The sequence below is a fragment of the Peromyscus californicus genome, unplaced genomic scaffold (genome assembly GCF_007827085.1).
Source record: "Peromyscus californicus insignis strain IS unplaced genomic scaffold, ASM782708v3 Scaffold_11__1_contigs__length_118956290, whole genome shotgun sequence".
In the NCBI taxonomy this organism is placed as follows: Eukaryota; Metazoa; Chordata; class Mammalia; order Rodentia; family Cricetidae; genus Peromyscus; species Peromyscus californicus.
The window spans coordinates 7527998-7550111 of record NW_026294402.1 but is presented as its reverse complement, the minus strand read 5'-3'; the positions used below and the strand labels follow the sequence as shown (position 1 = coordinate 7550111).

Genomic DNA, 22114 nt, shown 5'->3' with positions numbered 1-22114 from the left:
TCAGTGAGGGCCCAATACTGATAGTGTAGCAGAAGCCAGAGGCTTGGAACCAGACCAACGGCTCACTACAATGAACCCTTGCAAGGAAAAATGTATGGACTACAGGGTACTGGGTAACTCACTGTGATACTACAGTCCACACCAAGATGTTTTTGTTCTGGTTTGTTTTTTGTTTTTCTTTCAAATTTTATTTTATTTTACTTTGGTGAAGGGTAGCAAGGGCAGAGCATGGATATGAATGGACAGGGAGATGAATGGAATGCATGATGTGAAATCTACAAAGAATCAATAAAAAGTTAAAAAAAAGGAAATGAAGATGGTGCATCAAAATTTAATAACAAAATGTTTCCTGAAATAAGACAGGAACTATGGGATGGAGAGATGGCTTGACTATTAAGACCATTTATTGCTCTAGCAGAGAACCTAGCTCCAGTTTCTACCACCCATATGGTGACTCACAATCATCATTAACTTTAGTTCCGAAGGATATGATACTGCCTTCTGACCTCCATGGCCACCAGGCAGACACATGGTTCACTTATCTATCTATATATACATTCAAGCAAAACATCTATTTATGTTAAATAATATAAAGAAATTTAACCAGATTTTAAAAAGCAGGGATTAAACAATGTCAATCTATATTATTTTTACTATATTAACATGCTTAGTAAAAAGAAATTTGAAATTGAATGTTTGACCTCTGTGAGTAGTATTGTTGTGAAGTACTTGAGTCTCCAGACAGGACTTTGAAGAGGCAGGCATTCCATCATATAAAATTCAGCATGTGAGTACGTCTATATCCTGATTTTGTAGTTTGTTAGTTTTAGAGAACATTTTATATTAAATAATCTCCACTGCTGAGAACTTTATTTTAATTAAAACTCAAATTTCTTTGACAGATATTCTGTTAAACTATGTATGTGCATATATGTATTTATATACTGTATTACATATAGTATGTATTTTTTCTTTTATAGAAGATCATAAATGCTAGTTTGAGAAATTTCATTTTGTTTGGCCTAGTATTATCTTGCATTTATAATAGAAGGAAAAGAAGGTTACTACTAAATAAGATAAGTCACACACAGGAGCAAATATCTAGCATGATGTTGTGTATGTGTCTAATTAATAACATTGAGTTATACCCAGGATGTACCATGGTTTGTCAGGGGCAGACAGGGACTGATATGGTGGGAAGCAGAGGAGGGGCTCAGGAAGTCTGACATCAACTAGGAAAAGTAAACAAATAAGCACCCAGTGCACACTGTGAAAATTGAACTTGTTGATATTTTATTGTAGGGTGGAAATGTGCTGTGAAGTTTCATGTATGCTTACCTCTCTCCATCCTGTATACACACACACACACACACACACACACACACACACACACACACACTGTGTACTTTGAAACTGTGGAACATATTGAGTAATTTGAGCTTGATTATTTAATTGTTATTCAAATGTAGGTCACACATTTAAAACACACTGCATTGTGCACCTTAAATATACACAATGAAATACAAATTGCCATTTAGACATTAGTGGAAGACAAAAGTCACAGTATTGTTTGCTTTGTTCTTAATGAAGGGACTCTAGTCAGCCCAAGCATGGCACACATGGCTCTGGCAGGCCTTTCCCTTGTCCCCAGTCCCCTCTGCCTTGCTCAAAACCATTACACTATATTCCTAAAGCTAGCCACCAAGGTCTACTCCCTTATTTAGCCAAACCCTCTTCCTGAGGCCGACTACCAAAGTCCAGCTGTCAAAGTATTGAATGAAGTCCAGCAATTAAGAGTTCCCTTTGGCTGCCCTAGTTAACATGCTTAATCAAAATTAAACACCTCATCCTAACATGGAGTTTCCCCTTTTATCTTTATAAACTTCCATTTGCCTGTGGGCCATATCTGTCTCCTCTTTGTCCAGAGGCAGTCCTTTGTCCCCCACCCCCTGGGACAAATACATCTGTCCCCTCTTCCTTGTTTCCTTCCCCTTCTCCTTCATCCTCTGTCTCATGTCTTTGTTTCTTATTCCCTTTGTCCTTCTGGGGCAAATAAATATCCTTTGTGTTGAGAACTTGGTCTTGGGGTACCTGAGCTGACAGCGAGGTCTCTATACTCAGTAATCAAGAGTTGACTTCATGATGAACAGCTAACAGAGGGATCAGAATCCATATCTTCTCTCATCAGACCATTTACACTCTCTTCCTTGTTAAACATGGTTCCCATACTTTTGTTCATATCTGCGTATACTGTCTGTAGTCAAGACTTAGTGACATTTGAAACAAGTAGATTTCCTCAATACCAGAACAATGACAAACACATTAGTTGGAAATATATATGTATCCATCCATTCTTTGGAGTGATTAACTCAATTAAAATCAACAGGTGATAAAATTAGTATTTACACCAATCAGTCTAAGAGAAGTTGAGTGGGTAGAATTTTAATTCAGTTCACATGAGAATCAAGATAGTGAGAAGGAAGCAGTGGATAAAAGTTTATGATTCTGTATTGGGTTGCAGACATGAGAGGGAACTGTAGCCTGCTAACCATAGAGGGCTGTCATGGATTGTGTAGGGAGAACAGGAATAAAGGATTTACAGAAGGTATACCAGACCCAGAAAGAAATGGTAGTTCCTGGAGTAGAAATTGGCTATACAGACGCCAGTCTTTTCATTGACTCTTCCATAAATTTGGAAATTGGATTATTTATATTTTTATTATTTTCCCTCTTATCCTAGTAATACAAAGTTGTGGTTTAATATCTTGCTGCCTTTGCTTACAAGCATCTGACCGAGCCATATAGTACTCACTAAAGCAGTAAGAGGCTCTCCTTAACTGCCCTGATCCCCACTGTAAAGCACCCAGAGTGGCCACACTTGGAGACATCTCACTGTGGACGGCATTAAATTCACTGAGAGTTTAGACCGTTGGCACCAGCTTCTTTGCAGCGAACACTGTGGTATTGCTTTTTGTTTTCTCACATCTGAGATGTTTTTCTGTGCGTTCTGGTTTGATCTGTTCTGCTGCTGGGTTCATTCTCTGCTTCTTCATTAGCAAGCATCATTTAATGCCAGCACCCAGGCAATAGGCTGCCTCCTTGCTAGGCCTTCGACTTTCCTTGGGACTGTCCAACATAGCCTCCTTCTCTTTGCTATGAGGAGACTGCTAGCCCTTTGTGAACCTGTATGATAATTAATAATCAATTAACAGTTGATAACAAAATTGAACTCTCTTGTACTTTGGCACCACAAGTAATTTATTTTCATTGCACCAGTAACTCCTGTCACCAGCTGCACGAAAGCCCTTACTGGCTGTGTCCCTTCCCTTCCCTGGGAAGCTGGTGGACGTGGAAATAACGAGATGCGTATAAAAGAGGTGTCAGAGAACTGTAAGATACTGCTTAGTTTTTGTTGCCACATGAAGCAGGCTCAGGATCCTTACAAGGAAGGTGCTATTTAAGCACAAAATATTTGTGTTGTGTCTGTATTCACTTGTTTATAAATTATATCTGGAGATTTCATAGACACAAAGCAAATTTATACCAGTCAGCAAGCAAAGCCAACAGACTTGTTCCAGCATGAACAAAGCAGTTACCAGCTGAGGTCTAACACCTGTGTCATTACTGGTTCCTGATAAGAGGCTGATGGTGGCTCATTAGCAAGATAAGGAAGGCTGTCTCCATCTCTGTGTGCCCAGATGAATGTATACAGTAATAGGGAAAAGGTGATCTTAACATATAAGGACAGGAAATTGGGTATAGATAACCCTGACCCTAAATAAATGAGATACAACAAAATTTCTTTTAAAGAGAAGAGCAGTTACTATTAAAATGAGGCCCACTCTCCTAGATTGTGGCTTGCTATGTGTCTGTCAGCTCATTAAGGAATTCATTATTTGGATTAGACGCTAGAATGGTAGATTATACTATTCACTTTCTGAAGTATATGCAGAAAATTCTTATGTTCATTTATTGTTTTTTTTTTTTTTTTTGGTTTTTCGAGACAGGGTTTCTCCGTGTAGCTTTGCTCCTCTCCTGGAACTCACTTGGTAGCCCAGGCTGGCCTCGAACTCAGAGATCCGCCTGGCTCTGCCTCCCGAGTGCTGGGATTAAAGGCGTGCGCCACCACCGCCCGGCTTCATTTATTGTTTTTGAATGCATTCATCCGGGTTGTGGTGACACATGTTTATAATCTCATCACTGGGAAGGCAAAGGCAATGTATGGGGAAAGGGGGTGTTGCAGTGAATTTGAGGCCAGCCTGTGGTGTCTGGCAAAACCCAGGCCAGAATGGACTAGAGAGAGAGAGACCCTGTCTCAAAAATAATTAAGTAAAACTAGACACCAAAACTCAGTTAATTTTTTAATGGCACAGAGCAGCGGCTTCCTCATAAATGCCACATGAAGTGACAGAGATTGCCACCTCACCAGCTTTTCTGCCATTGAGTCTTCTGCTTCTGTAGGAGGATTGCCTTGCACTTGCACATCTGTGTGGATGAGACCTGCCTCTGACACGGTTTCTCTCTCTGTGATCTCACTGTTTCATCTTAGTGGGAGGAGGACTGGTTGTTTGGTGACCATGTCAAAACCCTCAAACACAGGCATCTGCTAGGGTTTGCGTCCCTGTTCCACGCCTGGAGCTCAGCTCAGATGTGCTTGTCTGCGTTAATATCTGGTGTGTGTGTGGGGATGCCCCAGGAAGTGAGAGATCAGCTACAGAGCAGTCTGGCACTTTGCCTGTCGCCAGTGTGCTTTGTTAATGCTGCAGGTAAAATCATGTATACAGTTCTGGTAGCATCGTTTCCTAATTTGGGGTTCCATTCAGTTGCCTAAAAAAAATCCAATCAAATCAGAACATCCCCAGGGCAAAAACGCAAATGGCATTGCTAATTAGAACACGAGTGCCATCTAGTGGTGAAGATAGCTGCTACAGACTTACTGGAGAGAGCAAGACAGGGAGGCAGGCGGCTGGAGTCGTCTGCACAGCAAGTTCCAGGCCAGCCGGGGCTACACAGTGAGAACCTGTCTAAAAAGAAAAAAAATAGAAATAATAAATAAATAGACAGATAAATAAATAAATAATGGATAGATGTATGAATGAATAGATGTATGAATGAATGAATAGATTATAAATAAAAAAAAAAAGAAAGAAAGAAAGGTACGCCGGGAAGCAAAGAAAGCCAAAAGCTTTTTATGGAGAATTTCCTCGGAAATACTCTTCAATTCAATAAAATTGTCATGAGCCATAAGAAGAGAATTTCTGTCATGGACTAGGAAGGACCAGAGCCTGGATGCAGATGAGATAGTCATCTGAGTAGAACGGATGTGACACTGGACAGAAACCTTAGAACGGAAGACTATTTTCATGTAAGCCCAAAGCCAAAAGATGAAGTGAGGTGGCCAGGGGGCTTGCTCAGGATTCCATAGGTGAGAGAATGACCATTTACCCACACCCCCATGACAACCCTTCAGGACCAGGCATTTGATGGATTTGATGGATACAGGAAACATTTGGAGACATTTAGCCCAGGTTGAGAAAGCTGGCCGGTAAACCGGCTATTTGGCAGCCATTTTCTCATGGGTATATGGATCCTCAAGGTTTCTTCCTATGTTGATACAGTGTTATAAGTGAAGATATACTGAGAGAATTCTATGCAAAGTAAAACATATCCACCTTTCAATGTAAACTTTGGGGTCACAGTGTGGTGGAGAACATCTGAAATTCCAGCAGAGCAGCTGTGATGGGAAGATTGTGAGGACCTAAGCCAGTCTGGGTCACACAGCAACTGCAAGTCCAGCCAGGGATACAGAGTGAAATTCTGCCTCCACCAAAAGTCAAGATCAATACATTAAGATAGATAGGCACTTTGAGATTGGAAACTGACCCAAGAATAAAGATATACCAAAGGAAGTTACTGGGTTAAAAGCAAAACAAACAAACAAACAAAAAAAAAAAATTGCAAGTTAGTAATCTGTCAACATTTCTTCCTACTTCCCAGTGTCTTAGATGCATAAGTCCATTATCTCTTGCTTCTTCAATCCTATCCTCTGTCCTCTCCCCCTCCCCATTCTCCTTCTCCTCCTGTCTTCTCTTGCTTCTTCATTGCCATCCTCTCCTCTTCATTCTCTTTCTCCTCCTGCCTTTGAGGAGCAGGTTTTATTAGACCGCCGTGTCATAGAGTCTGAGTATGACTTCCACCCAGAGGAAGAACTCTTGCACCCTACGTCCATGCGAAGGGACTCGGCCACCAGAGCGCTGGTCCAAGTGCTGTCATCACACCTCTCACTAGTCACAGTCACGCACGGTATCTGGACATTCTCGGCGGCGCAGGCAATGCTCTTTGCTGCTGTTGCTGAAGCAGCTGCTCATTATGCTGACAGATTCTCAAAGTCCTGTTAGGATTTGTCTATTCTGTTTCCTGAAATCAGCTCAGATAGGAGTAGGAGGACAGATGATTTCATAAACCTAAACAAAAATGAAAAGCACACTTTGAGAAGTGTGCTCATTTCAAATAAAAGTTGACTTGAGTTTTTGTATTTAATTAGCACTTACTGACAATGCAACCTTTTCATTTCTTTAGCAGTATTTTTCTTTAAGTACATCTTTTGTCCCACGCTGACTAACAACGTTACTTCAAAGATCAGAAAAACCACATGGACAATGCAAGTAGAAAAGATAGACACAATAGGTAAAGATGGTGAGCCAGTGGACCTACATAATAAGTAAATATGAATCTGCTCACTGCCAATTTGTAGCACTATGTGATAGTTTATAGTAATAATTATGATCATTTAACTGGAATACAGTAGCTCACATAAACAACTGCAATGAAAAAGAAGAGAAAGTGTGATTTAAAGAAAACAATGCGTAACACAAACAAGACAAGAGCATAGACATAAGAGCAAGGCCACTTTTGCACTGCATCTGTGGCTCACCCACTGTGGACTAGGAGACAAAAAGATTAAAACATTTACACAAAGGCAGTTAGACAACAAGATCAGAAAGCAATGTGATAGCATGATGGAGGCACTGTGAGGGTGGCTTAGAAAAGCTTGTCTTCACAAATAATAAGTTTAACTCATTCAGTGATCAATATTTGATCAAAGTACAGAATGGACCAGCCCATCCAAAATGTCATTGGCCCTATCAAATACAGAGAGGTGATGTTTTAATAATATTTTATCAAGTCTGAAGCATTGGGGTTTTATAAAGGGCATACATGATTTTGTATCTTTTAAACAGACATCTTAAATCAAGACCATATTGTTTTAAATGCTACTTCCACAGGACAGTAATAATAATGTCATAGTGATAATATTTGTGAGCACATTTGAAAAGTGCTCAGAAAGCATGACTTAGTTTGTCTTTCTTCATGCAAGGGGATATTTTCTTATTTTAAACACCAGTGCTTCCCTTTGCTTATACTCCAGCCCTGTGGCTATGACAGAATAGAATGTACACAGTGTACACAACTCTCACTCTCCAAGAAAAATAAGCTCCGGATGCCCACATTCTAAGCTTTACTTCACAAAGATGAAGCTAGACAGATTACTATGTATGTATGTATATACATGTATAAATTTATGGATATTGATATACAATATATATTTATAAACACTGTAAGTAATCAAAGAAGCAAAAAATCAGTCTATACACTCGGGGTTCTGAAGAAATGTAGCTGAGTAACTTGGTCAGTCCCAAGCAATGACCAGAGGCCGTCATTCTCAGTTTGAACCGATAGAAAGAGTTCTTACATCCCTAATTAATCAGACTCTCACATATTTTTCATTCTCAAATAATCAGAAAACCTCAAAAGGGAAAAATACCATCACATATTACATTGTTACACTAAAAAATTGATAGTTTGTCTCACATTTATTTTGTTTAGAGGGGGCAAGATTTAATCCATCTATATCATTCTTTTTGTTTATTTAGGTGTTCGAATTGAGAATTGCCTGACTGTGTAGCCCAGGTTGGCCCCAGATTCATGATTCTCCTGCTTCAGGCTCTCTGAGTGTTGGGATTATAGGTGTGCACTCCCAAGCCTGTTTCACTTCCGGTCTTGAGAGGCAGATTTTCTCACTCATATTGATTAACTGTGGGAACACTCCTTGAACCACACGGCAGACATCCATCCTTCTCCTCACTGGTGTCTGCTAATGTGAATGATAAATGAAGCATGTTTTGTAAGAAAAGACAGATTAAATTTCATCATCACCCTCCTTTCTGGCTTCATCACATCTTCTCATCTTTTGGGGTATTTCTCAACCTCATGCCTTGGTTTATTGGGCTACAGTCCTTATTGACTGTAGTGAATAAATTTCTAGAAGTCTACTTTCATCCTTTCTGGATCAAGGTTAGTTGAAAGAAAATTTATTAAATAAAGGATTTAATGACTCAAAAAAATAACAAATCATCCATAGTTGTATTCTAGGAAGTGTAGTGAGGGAGTGACCAGCAGGCTCAGTCTCCCACACCTGAAAGCTGTATGTGTTCAATTATAATAAACATTTAAAAGCAAAACCTCGTTGTACAATTAAAAACAAAAAGCTTTAAAGCTCATACACTCTGAATCTCTCTTGCAATATATTTACAGAGCTTATAAAACCCTGGTGATTCTCTCCCCTAACCAACAGCCTGCTGTAGGCATGGGGCCAGCAGAGCAGAGAAACCGCCCAGAAAACTCGACTCTCTCCAACAGTTGCTCAGCTAACACATAAGGAAAATAACCTAATTACTGGACAGCAGGAACAAGAAAATAAAAAGTATGGAAGGGCAGAGAAGCATTAAACACAAACACACAAAACTGTCTTTGCTGTGAGAAAGAAGCCAACCTAGATCCTGAGGGTAGCCATTCAAAACAGCCTTGCTGTTTGCGGAGCATATGAGAAGAGCCAAGGACCAGAAAAACGACTAATTTTAATTACCAGGAAAGCTGTAAGACCGAGAGCAGAGAGCTCCGGTAGTATCTGGCTTCCAGCTACCGTCTCTGCGCGCCTTGCCAATTACAGCCTTTCTTAGCCCACAGGGGCCAAAGCCGTGCGCAGAGGATCCATCACCCTGAACGCAGGCTTGGGCTGGACTCATACACGTGTGAACAGCGTGTACCTCTTGGTACAGATGCAGCCCATGGCTCACGCAGAGTTCTGAGTGTAGACAGGCTGGCAGAGAAGAGAGTGTGTGTGTGTGTGTGTGGTTTCCAGCCTTGTCACGTACAGGTGCAAGCCACATGGAGTGGAGGCAAAATATATGTAACAGAATTTATTTCATAAATACTCAATTACCACCAGACACATGAAACTGGAGCACTCAAAGACAGGGAAAGTCCAGAAATCGGCAGATCAATGACATTAAAGCTGCCACCTCGGATTTACAACCTGAGCTATTTTTCCGAATATGAGCATTGTGATAGAAAATTTCAGGAAACAAAACAAATAAACAAACAAGAAGCTAAATCTGCTATTTCTTTGACTGTTCCAGAACTGACTTTAAACCACCACCACCACCACCCCATCATCAAGGACAAGTAGTAATATAGCCCCAAGCCCATCGTGGTTAGATCGAATTCACATACATACACAAAAGAGAATTGCCTCCCAGTTAGAACCTAACCACACTCTCTCAAGTGCCAGCTCCCCTCTGGAGCCCGCACAAGTGTGCGCCTGGGTCTGAGCCTTCGCTGCTGCTGTCTGAGCTATCAGCACAGCCTGGCTATCAGCAGGGACAGCGGCAGGACAAGGGAGAAAAGGACCCAGAGTCTGACAGCTCCAGGGCATCCTACAGGCAGCACGTTCGCTGTCACTGGTGAACGTGAAGCTTCCAGAGGCAGCCAGGTAGGGGTAAACAGCCTTCCCGACTTTGGAGAGAAGGTGTGAGGGGGCGGGGGACGGTACTGGTTGGCCAGTGATGCAAGTGGAGTACCATGTGAAAAAGAAAGAAATCCAAAGCCCTGCTTGAGGCACACAGTCTTTTACAGGCGGGGACATGCTAAATGAGCCTTTGCAGCGCGAGGCAGCGAGGCGCCTGGCGACGGTGACAGCGCGGAGCGGGAGGGGCGCGGGCCGCTCCTGGAGGGACCCAGCCAGTCAGGGCGCGCGGCGCGGGGCGCGTGGACGCATTGGAGCATTCGCGCGAGCCCGGAGCAGCAGCGGGAGGAGGCGCCCACCTGCACCTGCCTGCATCTCCCAACTCCTCCGCCCCGTGCAACTGCCGGCAGCCAAGTGCCATTAAAGCCGGCGGCCAGGAGGATGCCTCACCTGGGTCCCCTCTGCTGGGAGAGGCAGGGCAAGCCTGAGGAGAATTCCCAGTGAAGGACTCAGAACTCTGCGATTTCTCTTCTGCCACAGGCTGAGAAGCATCCAAGGAACTGCTCCACCTGAGCTGCGCCCAGGGCAGGAGGATGGGAGACCGGGATTGAGAGGACCCGAAATGGACAGAGGCAGCTGGGATCTCATTGGTAAGTGGCTGGCATTCCTTCGCTGGTGACTGCTCCCTGTGATGGTGCACTTCGGCTCCCAGCCACTTAGGGTTTTTGACACAGTCGCTTCTGCAAAGCCATCCTTCCTTGCTGTTGCCAGAGGTAAAAACTGTCCAATGATGCTTGTTTAAAGATGGGAAAACAGTATTTTTCTCTGCTGGGATTTTATATTGAAAAGTTGAAGCAAGTATAGAATCTATTTGTGTATCTCATAAGGCCGCCCGAAACAAGAGGAAAAATAGGAGCAAGTAAATTTAGGGATGGCACATGCCGGGATGGGTAAGAATGATTTTCACTAAAGCAATACAATGTTTAAGGAAGAAAAGGAAATAGAATGAGGTTCTCAGGTCATGGCTGAGCATCTCATAGACGGAACCATCTAAGAATAGAGACTAAATATAGCGGTGCTATAACTTGTTAAAATTCAGTAAAGATGCAAGGAGAGTTCTGTAAAGTTTGGGGAACTCAAAAAAGCAGTGCCTTGAATTATGCGGAGTTATTTTCCCCTGCATGCTGTGCATAGATGTGTTTGCTGAATACGTGCTCTCGAATTCTTATTTTTATAGGAAAGCAGGGAGAGAATATTAGTTTGAATATCTATGACTGTGATTTTCAGTGAGCTGAGGATTGCTATGACAACCTAAAAATTTTAGGTGGATTAAATTTTTTTTGTTCCAAAAAAGAATATGAATCCACTAATATTTCAGAATAATTTTATGTAAACTTAGCACGAGTAAGAAAATTTAGTGTGATAATCTTAGAGCAGGCTTGGAAGAGAACTTTCATAATGTTCTGTGTGTAAGGCTTTCCCCATTTTCAGTTCATATGCTTTTTTTTTGAAAAGAAGTCACTAGGTAACTCAGCTCTCTGCTCTGATTCTGAGTCTTAGCCATGAGAGAGAAGAATGAAAGTAGTACCAAACCTTAACATAGCAGTATCATAAAAGTGAAACATGAGTTAAGCTAACAAACTGTTGTAAATGTAATCGGTTGCTATTGGGCTGCAGCACACCTCCTGAATTACCTCTAAATGTCACAGCGGCTACAAGGACTGCATCCTGACTAATACCTAGACTAAACTGGGGCTAAGACATGAAGAAATGCTTACAAAGTGTCAGTGGCCAGTGACAAGCAGCTCACCTATGGTTCTTCCCATAATTTCTCATTTAATGCTGAAAGTATTTTAAGATCTTCAGAGGCACAAGCCCCAAGTCTTAAGCCTGGCAGGCATGCTTACACTGATCAGATGATAAGCACATACTAAATGATTATATCAGAATAGATTTTAAAAAGCGATTGAAATTATGAATATATAGTGTTAAAAAAAGTTCATTGAATCTAATTAATTGTAGATATAACACATTTCAGAGTAAAAATTTAAAACAATATATGTAAATAGAAAGAAGACTTTTTGAACTATCTCAGCTGGAATGCCAGATGATATTGAGAGATGTTGCATCACCAGCAGAGTGTTTAATATAAAGGTTAAGGTTTGGAGGTAAGGGTCATTAACATTACCTAAAACTTCTGAAAACTAACAGAGGAAAAAAAACAGTTTTTAGACTTCTCTCTGATTACATATGCAACTAAAAAGAAAGAATATGTAAAAGTTAAAAAAAGTGAAAATTATTAGGATGATAAATGGAATGCTAGACTGTGGCTGTGAGTCGGGAGTTTCAATGCCCGTAGGAAGCTTTGGGGAAGGTATCTGGAAAGAGTTGTGGAATTTTTAAATGGATGACTGATACGCTTGAACATTTCTCAAGATTTGTAAAATGACTTTGACCATTAGGGGGCCTGAAACCTAGTAGTTATTACTACCCAGTAAGGGAGGAAAACTTAATTTTTAAGTTTTACGAATAGAACCTGTTTATTTATTAAACGTTATAAATCAGTTGTGAAAGAAAATATATTTAAACTCATACTTGAATCAAAGCCTGAAAGCTGTAGTTCATTTGCAGATATCCATGTCTTTAAGTATCTTTTTATTTGACCATTTGTGAAGCCTGCACTCCCTTAAAGGCAGCAGGTGAGAGTGTGCTTTGCTGGCCACGCTGACTTAGCAATCAGGACCAGAGGGTGTCAGTGAAGGGCAGAGTGCTTGCCAGAATCAGACATCAAGTGGGTGCTGTGCTGGCAAAGGTATCCTGGACTTTTCTTTACTTGTAGATACAACAAAAGATACATCTTTGTAAAGATTACAATGAAATTGCAACAAGTTGTTTACATATGATATTGTGAAGATGACTTTGATATATAGAAGTCAGGAATGCTGAACACATTTTATAAGAGACATAAAGCCATGTCATCAAAAATTCTGTTCTAAAATTTTAACAAAGCTGAGATATTTGAATGATTGCAATTTATTTCATCCACACATCACACATACTTGGCTACATATTATTTTTAATCACCTGTGAAATATATTTTGATACTGTTACTTGAAGATTGACAGTTGACTTTCCCGAAAAGACATATGCATTTATGTGTTTAGACTCTCTAATTCTGGCATCAAAGGCTTATGTATATGCCTGTGTGCAGTAAGCCAGTTCTGTGTTCTAAGATGATATTTTCCAGACGAGTGTTAAGGATATGCTAAGATGTTCCATGAACTTTTCAGCACTCTAGAGCAGAAGGGAAGCTGGTTGGAAACTAAGAGCTGTCACATCCCTGCAGGTCTGTTTCCTGAACCCTTGTGATTGATAACTCCACACTAGAGGCTGTTTCACTCTAAAACGTAATGAAGTTAATAAAACTCTTTAACAGTTAAATTTGGATTATGAACTTTTCTAATCTCCCTGCTGTTTCAGAGTATTGAATATGCCTATGTATGTGATTAGTAGGTTATGATAAATAGGATTTATTATTTTTTCAATTAGTCTGAAACTTAATTTTTTAATAAATGACTTCTATTAAAAGTCAATAAAATAAATTATACTGTTTCAGTGCAATGGCTATTAGGATAATTTTAAATGGCTTTAGTTGACATAGACTCACCCTTTAAAACACTGCGGATTACAATTAATTAATCAAAATTATGTTTCCTGAGTTAAAGTCATTGAACTTGCTTTTCCAAAACTATTTATAAAATTTACATTGTTTTACACACTAATTTATTTTTGCCTAACTTAAATGTAGGTGACGTTTGCCACTATTGATCCCATAACTTAAAATGCAAAATTTTTGAGCATGTACTCTGAAGCATTATGTAGCCTCTGTCTGCCGGCGAAGCCCCTTCTGCACTGTTCAGAAAGCCGAGCATCTGGCCAAAGAACAGGAGCTCCTCTCTCCTCCACTGCAGGCAGTGACACTCTTTAAAGTCTAGGAGACAGTGGTGTGGGTGTGTCATCCGTCACCACCTTTATCATTTGAAGCCTTTGTCTTCTTTAGTATGTTTCTTAATCTGAGAGCTTCCATCACTGCCATGTTTTAAACAGTTCCAAATAGAGGTTCACTGGGTAACATTGAGTACATAGTTATGAAGCCAATTTTCCCCATGATTTTAAAATCAGTAATTCCTTCAATTCATAATGACCTAAAGGAAGGACCCAGCAGTCTGGGTTACCATTTTTCAAATTTGTCAATAGACTTCTGTTAATAAATTGACAACATCCTATGGTCCATGGCTGCCAGCTGTAGTTCCAAGGAGTCCACAACTCAGGATGTTCAAACTACAGAGTTTAGGTCTTTTTAGAAGTGCAGCGGCCAGTTCATGTGAGTGTGTGTGTTTATACTAACACAGATTAGTAATCCCTGTGCATGTTAGAAAGTGTGAGCCTGCTTCTGTCTCCATCATGATGAGAACTGTGAAGTTTATCTGAGTTATAGGTAGCTTGACTTGGGGCCAGGATGACGATGAAAGGGATAAATTATCTGAACCATCAAAAGGTTTCTTTACCGTTAGATATAAAAGTCTTATTAGATATACAAACATGACAGGAGAGTAAGAATCCTCTGGTCTTATTATCTCTGTAGATGTTTTCTTCCACTCCCATCCCATAGTAACTTCAGCACAGAAGGTTTAAGAAGAGAAATCCTGCTAATTACGTTGGTGGTCAAGGTGGAACAAAACATTACTACTGTGATATTCATAATATTAGTAGAAATATTCAGTAGGAGTTAAAACAGCAGATATGTTTTCTTGACAAGATCTAGAAATACCTCCTCATCTTGCCAAATGTCCCTAATCACACCCATTTTGTACATGTTGTCACTGATGTTGATAGGAACTAAGTGATAAATGGGCAATTTCATGAGAAATTTACTTTCCAATTTATCAAATTTCATCTGCAGCTTTGCATATATTGAATGTCACATTAACAAGTTTCCTTGTTAAAAGACATTCTTCTTTAAACCAAATATAAACATAACAGTAGGAGAGTGTCGGGGACCGGTTTGAACTCTACCAGGATCTCCCATGGGGTTTTCTACAAGAATTCCATTTCAATGATGCAGTATTTGCTGAGGTGCTATTGTACCTCAGACTTCGACATTACTGAATTATGCACAAACTTCTTGGTAGTTAAAATTAATATTAATGAGGAGGCATATTGGGTGGTGACAGCAATTTTAAAACTAATCCTTATATTGCTGGGAAATCATTTTTGTTTAGGTAACATTTCATCTTCATGAAATGTTACATGGTTCATTGGGCCACTGAACTGATTTAAGTGTCCTGAGCTATCTCTGAAAACGTATAAAACATTCCGTGTTTAAATCAGACAGGTTTGCCTTTTGAATTATTTAACTATTTTGGAATATAACTCTTCAAATTTTTTACCAAATTAGCTTTACTATATCTCCTATGATCCTACAAAATATGAAATAATTTGTTAGTGATCATTTTATTTTATATTAATGTTTTCAGCAAGAATTACTCTGGGTTATAGCCTTATAAGGGATCTGGAGGCTTCATGCCAAGACAGTCTCTTTTAAACTATTCTTAGGCTTACATCACTGGTGCTGCTGTAATGACAGAGGTCGGATGGTGGTTATACTAGATTAGTTGATGTTAAATCGGATCTTTCCTTAGCACTGACAAATATTTTGAGCTACTGGTAAAAGCAAACTGTGAGAGAAGAGAAAAATATGACAGAATAATGTCATTAAGTCTTGGAAGGATCCACGCATAGCTCCTATTTTCCTGTGTCCATCATAAAAATTAGTTAATGGTGACACACAAAAAAGTGAAGTGTTAACTTTACAGGGATAAAAAGATGTAATTAGGACCCAGTTCTACGTCTCCTTTGAAATTTCAAAGCTGGTTGTAGCATCACATTAGATTAGCATATAGTACATGAAATCCCCTTGTTTTCATTGATTACCTGAAAAAATACTGGCCTTTAAGATTTTCAGAGTTAGTATGTAAGTATATTTAAACTTAATTCTGAGGGAATGCTGGGACCAATGACTAAGAAGGACTGGAAACTTGACCAACTGTGTGGACGATTTTGTCAGTGAATTTAGGAGGCATTCAACAGTGAGCTCACCTAAAAGGAATTCTTGAAATTTTATCTAAGAAAATTGAGAAGGATTTAGAATAATAAATGCTCAACATGTAACTTAATGACACAAAAATTAATGGGAAATGAGAGTAAAAAAATTTCAGTGTATTTTCAATGTTTAGTTAAATTTTAAACTGTGAACTCTTTGAAATAATAGCATTATTGGACCATTTGACAGAAAATCAGAAAACATACCTCTGAAAATACTATTTTTTATGAGTTGTAAAATCCAACTGTCAACTTGCATATAAATTTTGAATTTTACTATTACAATGTGAAAAAATTAATCTGTAATATATTTAGTCATTATCTGAAACAAAGTTCTTCTATGGTCAGCTGAATAACAGAAATTATTTTAGGATGAATATGTATGCTAAAAATCTTCAGTTCAAAGAAGGTGTCAGCTTTAATAATTGCTAGGCTTTCTCATATAATGTTATTTTAATGATAGCTTGTACTGAATCTTTAATATTCAAACTGTGACAAATTTGTGTATGTAGATGTGAATAAGAATTGATTTCAATTTCAAAGACTTCTTTCCTTTAAGTACTAAATTTAGTTCTTTAAGTACTAAATATCTAGAGGTTCACAACCTAAGTGTGACGAGGTAAAGGGGTGTTGTTGAAACGGTTTTTCTGCTCTAAGCCTGGTTTTTTTTTTTTTTTTTTACCTCTAAGCAGGTATTTAAAATTTATAAGTGTTCCTGTACAAAGTACAAAACACCCTCCAGATTCAATGACTGAGCAGTCCATGGCATTCATTGAATTATTAATTTATTTGTAGACTTATTTTCCTAAAATGTGTTTTAATTCATTTAGGCATCTTAGTAAAAGGGTGTCCACTTGAGATTTAAGTCCAATCATTGAAGTTTGATAATATGAAAGTTTGCAATATAGATTTTGCTAAAAGTATATGGCTGTACCCATCTGCTCCTCACATTTTAAGGGGTGTTGTCACTGTGCAATGCACTGAGTAAGAGTTACGAAAAGCCCTTAAGTAGCTTCTGAAGTAATTATTTTCATGGGGTGTGGTGTTAGGCGCCATTCTAAGTAAAAAGTGGAGGACAACAGGTGGATGAAGGACAGACTGGAGTTGAGTCCACACAACAATTGTGCATAGTCATGAGAATTTTCTGCATTGCCCTTCGGATGCTGCTGTGTTTTTTTTCTCCACAGAATCCTCCCAGTTGATCTACTTCACATGGGCCCTGGTTCTGTGTTTGCTCTGTTTACTTCCCAGAGTCTAAGACATTTTATTACTAAGTTATTCTAAGATCCACTTAACCAACATATGTGAATGGAAAGGCATAGAAGATTTGGAATTTAAATTTTAGAGTTTTGTCTAGATTATAGTGCATGAGTATAGTGTAATTTCAAGTAAGTCACGGAAACATTATTATCTTTATTGTCACATGATAATAATAGTGACCATTTGATTCTGATAACATATAAAAGAACTTAATTTTAAATGAGAAAAATAAGAACTTTAGAATTACTAGCATAGTAAGTATATCTATAGCATATCATAGTATATCTACAGTGAAATTTTATAACTAGTATAATTCTCATTCCATCATAAAGTCTTAAGCTCTGCAACTATGAAAATGTTCTGTTTTTCTTGGGCTGTGATAGTATAATTACTGTGGAAGGGAAGGCTAAAATCTTTAAAATGTGTGTCAATTGATTACTGATGCTATGATCATTTAGTCAGAGAATTTATCTGGACAGGAATTTCTTGCAGACTTAGTACTATGTGTGGCACTGTTTGTCTTTGGAGACTGAAAGATGGGCTTTGATTTGGGTCTTAAACAGAGAAGGGACACATTCAGAAACACAGCAGCTTAATAACAGAATCATGAGTGTGTATGAGTAGGACTGAAATATAGCTCAGTTGGCAGAGTGGTTGCCTACACACATGAGGCTGTGCGTTCTGTGCTAATACCAAATATACACAGTATGGTGGTGCATTCCTGTCATCCCATAACTTGAGGGGTGCAGGCACTAGGGTGTGGAACTCAGGTTGATTCTTGGTGATATAAAATGTTCTGTGGTAGTCTGGGATTCTTGACAAGCTGTCTCAGAAATAAAAGCAATAGAGAAGGGAGAGAAGGGAGAAGGAGGAGGGATGCAGTCGAGGCAGAGGATGGGGAAGGGAAGATGGGGGAGGGGGGAGGGAAAAGAAACTACACTAGCTGAGGTAACTCTGAAACTATTGTCTATACTGTGGATCTTGTCGAAATAAAAATGTCTATTGTGAGGTGGTTTGAACTGTCTTCTCGGACAAACAGAAGCATTAACACTTGAACATCTTGTAATTATAGAGAAAGATTTGCTTTCAATTGGGGAAAAATCCAAAGAGGTCACAATGGGGAAACCTAGGGCTCCTTTCAATGAAGGGATAGGGAGCTTTAAAAAGGCAACCAGAGGAGCAGGATTTTGTTCTAACTTAAGTGGATAACATCTTTCTCAACAAGATTTGGTATTTTATAAAAAGTTCTTGTCCTTTGTATAAATTGGACAGTACACTTCCTTCCTTTCCTTCTCTCTGTTGATGAATCCCTCAGAAAATGAAAGTCAGTGAATTTGAAGAATACAGGTTTTGATCCAATGTCATTGGTGTCTTTCTGGATTTGGAGGTCTTGGGGAGGGAGAGAATTGAAAGACAAAACTGAGTGTAACGGTAGCATGAACTCACTCCGACATATACAAGAAAAGTCCACAGCTGGGCTTTGGGTGTGCTCACAGAGAGCCTCCGGCTTTGTTAGGTTCCTGTTTGAAGTTGGTACAACTGCTTCCCACTGTGGTTCTCTTAGTGACACAAAAACTTCCTCTCTTTTCTGGAAGCAGGATTATCCTAATCTGCTTTCCACAGTAAGAAGGAAATGAGACTAAAGAAAACTCTTCAGAAGTGACCCAACTTTCAATCAAACTTAGAAAAAAAAATGCATTAGGAGGGCTGTGGAGATTCAGAAATGATTTATTTTTTTTATCTTGAGGCAAAGATACATACAAGTTCAAAGTTTTGGCTTAGGATTTTAAAAGGTAGAACAATGATTTTAATTCTACCAAAATATTCGTGGATATTAGCATTTTAGTTTTCCAAAGATGGAACGCCTTTACCAGGTCCCTGTGTATCATCTACAAGTGCCAGTAATAACTTCACGTCTTTGTTTTTCATTGTGTAATTTTATGGACACATATGGAATGTGACCATCTCTTTTTGGATGTTTTTTGTTTGGTTGTTGTTTTCACTGTGAAAAAATGAAGTCTGTGTGTTCATTTACAGGACTAGTTCCATCACTGATTCTAATTTTGAAGTAAAGGCAGATGGTTGTGAATCTTGTGTGATAGCAAAATGAAGCAGAATACATTCATGTATTCAATTATTTCCTTCTTTCATTTTATTAGGGGTTTTACCACTTTAAAAGTAATCTTGTAAAAGTGTCTTTTGATTATTTTTTTATTTTTGAAGTTATAGTATAATTAAAACATTTCTCCCTTTCTTTTTGCCCTCCAAACTCCCCACATATCACCTCCAACTTCCTCCAAATCCATGGTCTCTGCTTCATCAGCTGTTACTGCATGTCTGCATGTGTAAGCACATACAGGGGAGTGCAAAGCAAACTGACTAACACAAACTTAAACTGATCTTTTATATGATGAAACAGTTTCTGAATTTTAGAGCAAGTGTAGAATCTTAATTTGAGTACAAACACATTTTACAAAAATGTTTTTCTACAAGTGATAATGAAATACATTGCTATTCCGGGTTTGTTTGGTGTTGGCTTTGTCTTGATGATTTTGGCAATAAGAGTTTTAAAGCAAATATATTTTATTATTTATCTGGTAAATCCCATGCCACATTAAGTGGCATATCATATCTACACAACCAATCAGCCTTTTCATCAAATATTTACTAACTAATCTATTATAGAATATAAAACAGAAAGGTATAGTAGAAACAAATAAGAATAGTCTCTTCCAAAGGACTGTGAAAAGGGAAATAGGGCATGTGAATGTTGGAAAGAAAGGAAACAAAAATGAAAGTAAAGAAAGCAAGAAATCCAGAAAGTAAAGAGAGTTAAAGAAGGCAATTGTATTGTTTTAAGTAAGAATTAAATGTATATTTCTACTGTGAGCTATTAAAAATTTCCTCTTAGCTGATATTTCAGACAAAACTAAGTTGTGTTTCTAAATGGATTTGCCTTGTGAGATAAAATTTTAAAGATACAAATGTGTCATTTTTTTCTGGGTCAAGCATTCAAAAATCATATGTTCAACATAAGTATACCATTTCTGAGACAGTATTTAGGTAGAGGAAGGGTGTGGCCTGTTCTACTTTTTTTTTCAATTATTTCTAGTGCAGGGACTCTACATGACTGACTACTTCCACATAATGAGACACAACAGATATTATTAAAAATTAAGAAAAATCTTGGTGCATTTCTATAATTAATTATCATCTTGAAATGTTAATTTCTTGCTGCTGACTAATGATTGAAAAGGCAAATTCCTTTTTCATCTGAAGAAATGACTTTATTAGCTACAGTTTTATCATTCTATCTGAAACACTCCAGGAGAATTCAGTTTTGTACATGGAGAAATGAAAATCCCTAGAAATCCATGCCTCTTCTGAGTTTCTTTTCTCAAAGTAAAAATAAAACATATATCATTTTAACGATGGTTCCGTGAAAGGCAACACTTCATAGATTTGCTTTCCAGAAATAAAACAAACCATAACAAACTTTTCTTCTACTGTTTCACTTCTGATGGTTTCAATGCTGTAGAGGAATGGCTTCAGGAGAACCCCCGGCTATTTCCTGTTAGTCATGAGTGATTGGCCACATTGCAAATGTTGGAAGTTTGAATATCACATGACAATGTGTCTCCCATAGATGAAGATACTTGAATGAATAAGCAGTATTTTCTCCAGCTCCTTTTACCTTAATTTTAAGAAAATGGCAAGGAGTGGCATAAAAGCTAATGAAGTACAGTGTGTTATATGTCTTTGTTTACTCAAGTATCTGTCAACTGATGCTTCATGGTCCTGTATCTTATTAACTATGATTAATACTGGGGGACATAGGATAATACAGACAGCTTTACATGACAGAGGTTTCATTTGGGGAGATAACTACCTAGAGATGGACCACTTGGGTCGTGTAATAATCTTGTTTCAGTGTCATAATTGCCCTCTGTTGTCATGAACTGACATTTCCTATGATAGTGTATTGAGGCTTTACTTTTTTCTTACCTTTGCCAAAGCCTTGCATTGCTTATTAAGTACATATTTGACATCTTAGTACATGTCCAGTACCAAAACTTCATGATTTTGATTCATTTTCCAGATTATAACTGCTATTAATTATGTTTTTATATGTCTGATATCCCTTATTATGTCATTTTTGGGGTGGGGAGTCAATTCAGGGCCTGTGACTACTTTGTGATCTATGTAATTTGTAATTATTGTGCTATTAAATTGCATAAGTTCTATACATGGTTTTCAGCTTGAAGAGGGAGATGGAGTTTTTAACATTATGGATGAAGATAAAGGTTGATATGATAATAAAATAAACCAGATACAGAAATCTTGCCACCTAAATTATAAGTGAGATGCTTTTTAAAAACTCAGAATCATAGGAACAAAGCAGAATGAACAAGTACTCATTAACCGATAGAGTAAATACTGGGTAGGACTGGGATAAGGTCTTCTGAGATTGCTCAGCTGGCAAGGTGCTTGCTGTGCTGACCTCAGGACCTAAGTTCAGTCCTTGAGCCCACGTAAAGGTGGAAGGAAGGGCTGATGCTACAGTTATTCGAATTTCACTTGAGTTCACAAACATAACACAAAAATAATAATAAAATAAATTATTTTTAAAAAATAGAGCATGGGAAAATGGAAATCAGAGGACAGAGCGGTTACAGTCATGAGAGTCGAGTAAGTTCAGCAGATTTCATGAGGACCATAGAGGGAGCATGTTTAATGAATAAACCCTTTTGCATCACCATCAAGAACAAAGGATATAATGAAAGCCAAGTCTCACCCTTAACATATTGCCCAATCCCACCTTTCTGACATTGGCCATCCCATCACACTTTTATACATACATTCTTCCAAATATTACATTTTCACCCT

General features: G+C 38.5%; 1 protein-coding gene across 7 annotated transcripts in view; it reads left to right on the top strand.

The window, feature by feature from the left end:
• Nucleotides 1–9668: 9668 nt before the first annotated feature.
• Cntn5 (contactin 5) overlaps nucleotides 9669–22114 on the top strand; it is a 1171099-nt gene continuing 1158653 nt past the window's right edge. For 2 of the 7 annotated variants that reach the window (XM_052752033.1, XM_052752052.1), the window contains exon 1: nucleotides 10140–10455. The gene's annotated coding sequence lies outside the window, so the exon portion shown is untranslated. Of the gene's footprint in view, nucleotides 9833–10139; nucleotides 10456–10475; nucleotides 10579–22114 lie in introns of those variants that run through there. The other 5 variants (XM_052752041.1, XM_052751998.1, XM_052752006.1 and 2 more) reach the window with 4 other exon arrangements.